The sequence below is a fragment of the Phascolarctos cinereus genome, unplaced genomic scaffold (assembly GCF_003287225.1).
Source record: "Phascolarctos cinereus isolate Bilbo 61053 unplaced genomic scaffold, phaCin_HiC Scaffold_1;HRSCAF=81, whole genome shotgun sequence".
In the NCBI taxonomy this organism is placed as follows: domain Eukaryota; kingdom Metazoa; phylum Chordata; class Mammalia; order Diprotodontia; family Phascolarctidae; genus Phascolarctos; species Phascolarctos cinereus.
In genome coordinates, this window is record NW_027555514.1 from 242150822 (window position 1) to 242161044 (window position 10223).

The window sequence follows — 10223 nt, forward strand, 5'->3', positions numbered from 1 at the left end:
TAGACTTCCACTTTTCACTAAGGCAATGCCCACATGGATTTGAGGGTCTCATTGTTTTTTATTGACCTGCACAATCTATTCAAATGATGAATGTGACTGAGTTGTTTGTTTTTGCCACTGGCAGGTTTTGTGACTCTCTGCTGAGTTGTCAGCCATCTTGACACAGCATAAAATAATGATGCCTGACATGTACATAAAACGCTTTAAGGTTCACAAAACTTTGCCCACATTTTCTTTCATTTGAGTCTCAATCATAGCCCTGTGAGGTAGGTACTACAGGCATTTTTAGTTCCATTTTACATATAAGGAAACTGAGGCTCACAGAGGTTTGCCCAGGTCACCCAGCTATTAACTGCTAAAAGCAAGTTTTGAATCCTGGTCTAATTCTTGTTTCTGTTATGGTGCTGCTACTCTGTGTGTGTGTGTGTGTGTGTGTGTGTGTGTGTACACACACACACATACATATACACATATATGTATGTATATGCAGAGCATTAAAATGCTAATTTGTGAAATAGGAATTTTACACAGAAGGTCATCAGAAGTCACTCTCTGCATCCTCAAGAAAATAAATTCCCCAGGGCTCAATATATCAATGTAGTTGGAAAAGTTGTGGGGAGTGCAAAAGCAGAATGAAGAAGAACATTTGAGTGGTATTTGCCCCTAGCCTGGCCCCCAGAAAACCTGGCTTGCAATGGCAATGCTTGCATTTGAATTCAGTCTTTGAAATCTGTTACAATTATTATGGCAGACAAAATGATACACATGCCAATTTGTGTCTTACTCTCCATGAGACAAGCTTTCATCCCTAAAGAAGGGAGGCAGCTGGTGGCACAGGATAGATAACTGGACCTGGAATCAGGAAGACCTGAGTTCAGATTTGACCTTAGACATTTAGCTGTGTGACCCTGAAGAAATTCCTTAACCACTGCCTGCCTCAGTTTCTTCATTTGTGAAATGGAGATACTAATAACACCTACCTGACAGAAGGGTGAGGATAAATAAGATAATATTTGTAAAGCACTTTGCAAACCTTCAAATGCTATGTAAATATTATTTATTATTATTAATTGTACTAGCAATCTTTGCATTAGTGAGATAAAATAATCCCTTCTTCTGGTGTAGCTTACGTGAAAATTGCATTACACATACGGTTATATAGGCAATGCCCTGTAAGATGAAGCTCTAAGGTTTACCATTGTGTATCTGATGTTCTCTGCTTCTCTGAAAACAAACAAAACTCTTGTTCCTAAACGTGCTAATTGCTACCGTATGTAAAGCTTTGGTGGGGCAGCTAGGTGGTGCAGTGGATGGAGAGCTAGGGCTGGAGTCAGGAAAACTCATCTTCCTGAATACAAATCTGGCCTCAGATATTTACTAGCTATGTGACCCTGGGCAAGTCACTTAACTCTAATTGCCTCAGTGTCCTCATCTGTCAACTGAGCTGGAGAAGGAAATGACAAGTCACTTAACCCTGTTTGCCTCAGTTTCCTCATCTGTAAAATGAGCTGGAGAAGGAAGTTGCAAACCAGTCCAGTATCTTTGCCAAGAAAGCCCCAGATGGGGTCATGTAAGAGTTAGAAATGACTGAAACCTCTCAACAACAACAACAAATCTAAGGGCAGTGGAAATGTGCCCTTTGAAGGCAGTGGAAATGCCCAGACCTTGAAGATGACTAGTGCTGAGATTTATGCCAAGTGACCAGGTGTTTTTAGATGCTGCTGTTGTTTTTGAAAGCTAAAAAAAAAATTGTTTTGGGGGCAGCTGGTGGATAGAGCACCAGCCCTGAAGTCAGGATAACCTGAGTTCAAATCTGTCCTCAGACCAAACACTTGACACTAGCTGTGTGACCCTGGGCAAGTCACTTAACCCCAACTGCCTTAAAAAAAATTTTTTTTTCAAAGACCTGTGATGTGGATTACTCCATAATAGTATGGAGAAGTTCCAGTGAGGAAACTCTGTCTACCAATGTAAACTAGGACATTGTCTGCAACTTGTATTATTAGAGAGTGTCTGAGACTGATAAGACAAGTGGCTTAACCCAGCCAGTATGTGTCAGGGATGGGACTTGCACTTCAATTTTCCTAACTATAAGGCTAGTTCTCTATCTATAACAGCATGCTGCCTCTCATAGTAGTACATAAACTATGGAAATGTTTAAATTCGCCTTGACCTCATTTAGAAATCCCTTGAGATTTCCACTCATTGTCAGTTCAATTTATTATCAGAGCACTTTAGCATCATGATCTTATGAATTTTAAAAGTCAGTTTCTCTACAAAGTTAAACCTTCATGCAGTTTCAAAATTAATTATTAGTGAGATAATTAAGTTAAAAATTGCTTTTAAAAAATCCAGATCATTATAGAGGATAGTAAACTGTGATGTTATCAGATGGAGAACACACAGATGAAGAGACTCCTTTACTAATGATGTCAGTACCTTCTCTGCAACTTACAGCTTTAAAGAGATTAAGTGACTTGCCCAAGGTCAGATAATTGGTAGGTGTCACTGGTGAGAGAAGTGGGATGGGAGTCATCATGGTATGGTGAACAGAGTCCTGGCCTTGGACCCAGAAAGATCAGAGCCTCAGAAATGACAGGATTTCATTTTGTCTTTCATATGTTAGGATATATCAGGCCATCTTGTTCAATGTAAGCAATTACATTAAGATAGAAGGAACCAGCATTACCAGCATACCCTGAAAACCACCATGGAACCAGCCATCTCTCGGGCCTTTCAAGGTTCTCCAACCAGCTGCATTGTTGGTTGAACAATAGGCACAGATGGCTTTTTAGGGAGTAGAAGCTGCCCTTGCCACTGAGGTTCTATTGAGGGAGGGGGGGTGTTAAACCTGGGGGGGAAGGGATAATGAGCTGAGTACCAGATCATGTTCAACATGGGTATTCAACGTGAAAAAAGAGAGGGTTGGTGTTTAAGGAAAGAGAATAGGAGTAAGGTGGGAGTGGGGCAGGCATCTGCCAAAATTTTGTTCTTAGATGTCAAATCTGATGTTAGGCTCTGTGTCCCTGGGGCAGGGCTGGACCAGCTGTGAGCCCGGTGAAGTGAGTCAGATGTCACCTGATCAGACCTGTTCCCTGGAAGTGAAAAGGTTTGCTGCCACCAAGCTCACCAAGACAAACAAAGGAAGAGTTGAGTTTACAGTGTAGAGTGCTTACTTTGGCAACACACGGGCTAAAATTCAGCTGATACAGAGATAATTAGCATGGATTTTGAGTAAAAATGACTCACAAATTAGTGAAATGTTAATATTTGTATGTGTTTGTTTAGGCTTGTCTGCTGAATCAAAACAAAATTTATCAACAAAGAAAAAGAGAGGCAGAGATTGCAGTGCAGAGAACTAGGCCTAAATTTAGATTATCCAGCAACATTGCTTTTCCAGATCCCGGTGGAACCTGGGGAAAATTCTGCCTTTTAAATCTCCCATGCGTTTGGTACAATTCTGAGAGGCTAGGCAAAAAAAAAAAAAAGAGAGAGAGAGAGAGAGAGAGTCTGAGTCCCTTCTATAATAAATAAAACTGACCTGAGGTTGTGAAAAATCACAGCATGGTAGATTTAGAGCTGGAAGGGATCTTAAAGGTCAACCCTCATATTTTACAGAGGAGGAAACTAAGGCATGGAGGGGTTAAGTGACTTGCCTGGGGCACACTGCTTGTTTGAAGTAAGATTCTAGCTCAGTTCTTCTTGATTTGACAGAAGAAAGGATAAAAGTTTCTCATTTATACTTTTTCCTTCTTTCCTTCCTTCCTTCCTTCCTTCCTTCCTTCCTTCCTTCCCTCCCTCCCTCCCTCCCTCTCTCCCTCCTCCAACTTCTTTCTTTCTTTCTTTCTTTCTTTCTTTCTTTCTTTCTTTTTCTTTCTTGCTTGCTTGCTTTCTTTCTTTTTCTTTCTTCCTTCCTTCCTTTCTTCCCTCCTTCCATCCTCTCTCTCTCTCTCTCTCTCTCTCTCTCTCTCTCTCTCTCTCTCTCTCTCTCTCTCTCCCCCCTCTCTCCCTCTCCCTCTCCCTCTCTCCCTCTCCCTCTCCCTCTCTCCCTCTCCTTCTCCCTCTCCCTCTGCCTCTCCCTCTCCCTCTCTGTCGTCCTCTTCCTCTCTCTCTTCTATTGGAACTTTTGGTAGAGTTGCAAGATTAATAGTATTGGAGTGGAGGGTGAAGGAGTGAAAGTGGGCAGCCCAAACCATACAGGAAGGTCATTTGCTACCAGAACCTGCTGTGAACCTGGTACTACCATGTATCTTGATAGCAATTTGATTGGTGAGCTAGAAAAAACTATCTTTCTCCTCTTTCTTTTGTCCCTGAGTGACATCGAGCATTGAGAGAGTCCTTCATCATCCTCTATGAGCCTTGGACATGTATGGGAACCCCCCCATAAAAGAGAATAAAAAGAGAAAGAAAGGGCTAGTGATGCCTATCCCTGCCTATATAGGAGCATTTGTCTCTTTTACTTTGTAATTCCATGCATATTAAAAATGCAGTGATGCATGTACTATATATAGGTCTGAAATCCCCTAAAGCTGAAGGGTACAGAAATTGAAGAAAGAAGAACCTTTCCAAAGAGTGGAGACAAGATAATTGCAGCAATTTCTACATTTTTGAGATTAATATGTCACTTCTTAACAGCCTCCATCAAGCAGTAGCTTGCCCAATGGTAAACACCATTTTCCTGAAAGAAAAGGACAAAGACACCTAAGTGCCATTGTGGGGAATCATACAGATTTTTTCTGGCTTTGGGCATTATCTAATTTCCAGAGGGGATATTTCAGTTTGTAGAAAGATAGGCAGCACCAGGATGGTTCAATTCACGAGGAAACAATAGCCTAAGGAGAGTGCCACTTGGAGAATTATGCCAATTTTGCACTGAACTCCTCCAAAGCCCTTGATTGGATTTTAACTGATGTGTCAGCTATCTCACTGCAAATGTAAAGGAGTAATTAGGAGTGAGCTAAATCCAAGCCACCCCTGGAATTGTGCCTTATCCTTTCAGGAAAAGAGTATTTACCTCTTATCTGAGCAACTGCTTCCAGGTATTTAGTCTAGAGGATGAAATATTAGCGGGGGGGGGGGGGGGGGGGGGGGGAATAGGCAATGCTAGAATTCTTTTATCTCGATGAGAGGCACATGGTGTAGTGGATAGAGGTCTGACCTTGAGGCCAGGAAGACCTAGGTTCAAAAACTTCTTCTGCCAAATATTGACTCTAGACAAGTCCCAATCTCTCAGTACCCTGGACAGCTATTTAAGACTGAGTTGCAAAGAAGGTGCCACCTTTATATTGACAGAGGGAGTTTCTTCGTTCCAGAGTTTCCTAAGTCAGTGAAATCACATGACCAATATATATACCTCTCGTGGTTTCAATTCCTTGAACTTGTTACTTTCTCAATTTTCCTTCCTTTTGTACACAGTGGCTTTAGATATGGAACACAGGGATAAGTTCAGTTATAATGTTTATGGTATTATAGTGAAAGTCCTTCCTACTCTGGCTCAATGTGGTTTGTCTCTTGTAGAGGAGAGAGAAATTGTGAATTATGGCCCCTTTTATTCTATCCTCTGTCTCACAGGGATTTAGCATGAATTCAGGTAAGCCTTGTTTATATTAAAAGTCTCAGAATTTTTTCCACCTATGTCCATCTCTGGCTCAAGGGAAATTTAAAAGACAGAGACAGAATGAAGCAAGTTTCTTCAAGGGTTACTTCAAAAAATGCCTTAAATGCAGAAGGAAGTTTCTTGAACAAGATGGTAACATGGTCAGATGGACTTCAGGATGATTCATTTGGCAGACATATGAAGGACATATTGAAGAGAGGAGAAATTACATATAATACATACATATATACATACATACACACACATATGTGTGTATGTATGTATGTATGTATATAATATGTGTGTGTATAGTTTGAGAGGCTAGAAGGCTTTTGAGGCTTTTAGCAAAAAGGAGATTTGAGCATGGCAGCAGTGAGTTATCAGTGGAAAAATAAGTAGGAAATTAAGGAAAGAGAGGTAATTATTAAAGGTGGCAAGCTGCCAAAGAAGACAGTAAGGCATAAGATCTAGGACACAAGTAAAGGGATTAGCACTGGAAAAGAGAAAGGACTACCTTATCCTCCAAGACTAGAGTGAAGAAATAGAGAATGAGGATGGTTTAAAAGATGGGATTAGCAAGGAGGAACTTGTGGAAGAACTCCATTTTTAAGTGAAGTATGACAGGAAGTCCTCTCCTAAGAGGGAGGAGATGAGGGTGGTGGTATAAGTGGCTTGAAAAGAGAAGAGAAGGTCTGGAACAGCCATTTTGGGGAGTAGACTAAAGTTAGTCAGGAAAGAGTAAAAGTATTGGTGTGCAGTAGTGAAAGCCCATTTGAGATGGGAGAACATTAATTCAGTCAGTATGGTTGGGTGACTTCATCAATATCCATTTGACTCCCAGTTTCTCTTTTCTATCCTTTGCAAGCCTGCCCATATAATCTATGCAATGTATTTGGGCTTTGGAAATATTGCTGGGCCATCCACCTTGAACCCAGTTGCCCCAGTATAAAATATAAATTCTTCAGCTTTATGTTTAAAATTCATTTCATAATCTCTTAAACAAATAAGTATATCTGTTCCTACCATTTGATTAAAACTACTTTCTGAAAGGTCACTAATAACCTAACCTCTTTATTACTAAATCCAAAGACCTTTTCTCAGTCCTCATCCTTCTTGACCTCTCAGAAGCACTGGACACTGGTAAACAGCTCCAACTTCTCTCTCCTCCCTGAGTTTTCATAAAATTACTCAATACCAATGGTCTTCATACCTAACTGAAGGATCTTTCACAGTCTCTGTTGCTGGATCATCATGTACATCTAACCTCTATACATGTTGTATCCCAGGGTGCTGCCCTGAGCCCTCTTCTCTCTATGTACTCTTGTCTCTTGGTAATCTCATCAGGCTCCCATGGATATAACCAGCAAATCTATCCAGATGACTCCCAGATTCACATCTCTTTTTCCTGAGCTCCAGTCAGGACTACATCTCCAACTACTACTTTCTGAGTATCTCCACCAAAGGCATCACAAATACATGTCTAAGACAGAACTCATGAACTTTCTCCAAAAACCTGGCCTTTCTCCTAACTTTTCTATTTCTGTCAAGAACAACACAATCCTTTCAGTCATCCAGGTTTACAACCTTGGCACTCTCATTTCTTTTCCCAATTTTTCTCCTACCTCTCTTATATGATTTTAAGCTCCTTTTTGAGCTCTTCCATGAGTTCCTTCTGGGCTTGAGACCACTTCCCATTTTTCTTTGAGCTTTTGCCCATAGGTGTTTTGACATTGTTGTCCTCTTCTGAGTCTGTGTCTTTATCTTCCCTGTCACCGTGATCACTTTCTATGCTTAGATTCTGTTTTTGTGTGTGTATATTTTTGCTCATCTTTTGGTGCCTTTTCCCTTTCTTTTAAATTTGGGCTCTGCTCCTGGGTTGGAAGGGGCATTGTCTCAGGCTTCTTGTGCCAGGGGCTGCAGTCAGTGTCCGGCTATTTATCTGGTGCTACACTGATGTTGCCGTGAGGCCCATGGGGGACTTCATGTCTAGTGCTGGGCTGAGGTGTTGGGATGGGGGGTAGCTGGCACTGCTGGAGGCTGTAAGGGTCTGGCAACTTACCTGGTGCTGAACCAGGGTCCTAGTGCTGGTGTCTTATGTGTGCTGAGGCCAGTGGGATATTTCTGTGTTTACCTGGGAGTACACTGAAGCAAATAGTAGTCTGACCCTTGAAGCTGCCTGTTTGCCTGGGGCTATGTTGAAGCAAATGGAGGTCTGGTCATTTGAGAATTCCTATTTGCCCAGGGCTATGCAGAAGCACACAGTAGGGAGATCTTGGTGTTGACATTTTCCTGCCCCAACAAACTGGGGTTCAGGACCTCCTGCTGAGGTGAGGCTTGTTGTTGGCTTGCTTCCTGTCCTGGACTGCATTCCCCCTTTACCCACATGAGACAGAGTTTTCTTGCTGATCTTCCAAGTTTCTTGGGATCAAATATTGTTTCACCCCATCTTTTTTCTGGTTCTGCTGTTCCAAGATTGTTTGGGGGCACTATTTTTTGATTGTTTTGAGGTGAATATGGAGAGTTATGGAGATTTACTGCTTACTCTACCATCTTGGCTCCTGGAAGTCCACCACAGAGGATACTCTTATTCTAGAACCCAGACTGGAAAATGCCAGGACACCAAGGTGCCCTTCAGACTTTTCAAGCTCACAAGGTACAAGCTCCACTACCATTACCGAGAAAAATTAAAAGACAAATATAGTGGCCAAAAACTAAGGCCCTTCTCATGGTCATGTGACCTCAGAGGGGAAGGAGGCCTCTCCCCTTAAAATGTGATATCTCATCAGCCATTATGAACAAAAGTTACTGAATCAACAAAGATAAAGTGCCCAAAGCTATATATGTCTTTTTTTAAATATCTCTGTAGCCAGTCAAAGCACTTCTTCTTCAACAAATGGTTAGCCAACTAAAATCAGTTACAGAATGTCCATGCATGTTCCAGAGTCTCTCATCACTACCATCCCTAAAGCAGGCTCCCAGCTTCTCCACGTGGAGATTTGCACAAGCTGAGCAAGCTATTGGGATCTGTGCATGTGTCAAATCCCAATTACACTTATAAGCACTTTTGAATAATGTAAGTATGAAAGGGCTGTATGGTACAGTGGATATAGGCAGGAAATTTCCTTTCAAGTCAGAGTCTTGAAGTCAGGAAGACCGGAGTTCCAATTTTGCTTCTGATACCTATTGGTAGTGACCATGGGCAAGTCATTTCATCTCTGAGTATCCCCTTTCAATTCACTAACCCTTTACATTTGCAGGTGAGTTATAGATTTGATGGAAGTTCTATACTAAGAGTTCTCTGCATGGTTGATCACAGGTCTGAATCAAAGACAGAAAGAAACCAAAACTTTGTAGACTATAATAAGAAAGTATGTTTTCTTTCCTATCTCTTCTGAAAAAAAAATAGAACATTTCTAGCTCTTCAAGTATTTAAAGTGAATGAACTTTTGTGGGGTACAAACTTTACAGTTTTCAATGAAAGTATAATAAATACAATACATACATACACTCATATATGCATTTGGTAGAGAGATTGGCCAAAGAGTCTAGTAAATATCAAATTAAATGACTTGAAAATGAAATTTCTATTTCTGGCAAAGAAAATAGACCTCATGACATTTGAAAAGGTTTTGGTAATAAAAATTTCCCTAATCTCCAGTCCAAAGCAGCGAATATAAACTGCATGTAATTGTTGAATGCACTTGGAGTCTGTTGAGATATGAGATGACAAATAGTCAAGCAGCTTATGTTGGTTTCGCAACGCTGCTTGGTAGGTAGCAGAGCCCATACTTCTTTCCTCCATCTGGGCCAACCCATTCTGATGGTGAAGTAGGGAGTCATGGAGGAATATAAACAAAAGTCGAAGTGCCCAAAGAAAAAAAGAAGAGGAAACCAGGGCATGCTTATGAATTCTGCTAGTTGTCATTAGATTAATAACATGCAGTAGAAAATAACTATCTATTATCTTTGTTGGATTAAAGTTGCATCAACTTTAATCTTATGACTGAAAAATTGCTGGAAATGAAGGTGCCATTATCAGGAGTCACATGCAGTTAAAGGCAGCTAGGTAGTGCAGTGGATAGAGCACTGAGCTGGAAAGACTCCTCTTCTTGAGCTCAAATCTGACCCCAGACTCTTAGTAGCTGTGTAGCCCCGGTCAAGTCATTTAACCCTGTTTGGTCCAGTTTTCTCATCTGTAAAATGAGCTGGAGAAGAAAATGGCAAACCACTCCCGTATTTTTGCCAAGAAAACCCCAAATGGGGTCATGAAGAGTCAGACATGACTGAAATGACTTAACTACAATAGATACTTCTTCCTTTAGCTACTTCTGAAATCTCCAGAGATTGTCAGAACTTTATTTCCCCCAAATATACCTAGCCCAGACCACATCCTTTGGATCCAGAAGAGAACAATAAAGATAGGAAAAAGGAATTTAGAGTATATTTTATTATGAATATTTGAAGGAGTTAAGGATGCTTAAGCTAAAGAATAGAAGCTTAAAGAGCAGTCTTCCAATGGTTTGGGAACTGTCAGTTAGAAGAAGGAGCAGACTTATTTTGCTTGGCTCCAGAGTCAATCAGTCAATAAACATTTATTAAGTGCCTACTAAGTGCTCTAACTGCTAAG

At 40.9% G+C, this 10223-nt stretch overlaps 1 non-coding gene across 1 annotated transcript; it reads left to right on the plus strand.

The window, feature by feature from the left end:
* Positions 1-3168: 3168 nt before the first annotated feature.
* LOC144455186 (U6 spliceosomal RNA) lies at positions 3169-3275 on the plus strand. Its single transcript, XR_013483898.1, has one exon. It is a non-coding gene; the product is annotated as a U6 spliceosomal RNA (small nuclear RNA).
* The last annotated feature ends 6948 nt before the right edge of the window (positions 3276-10223 follow it).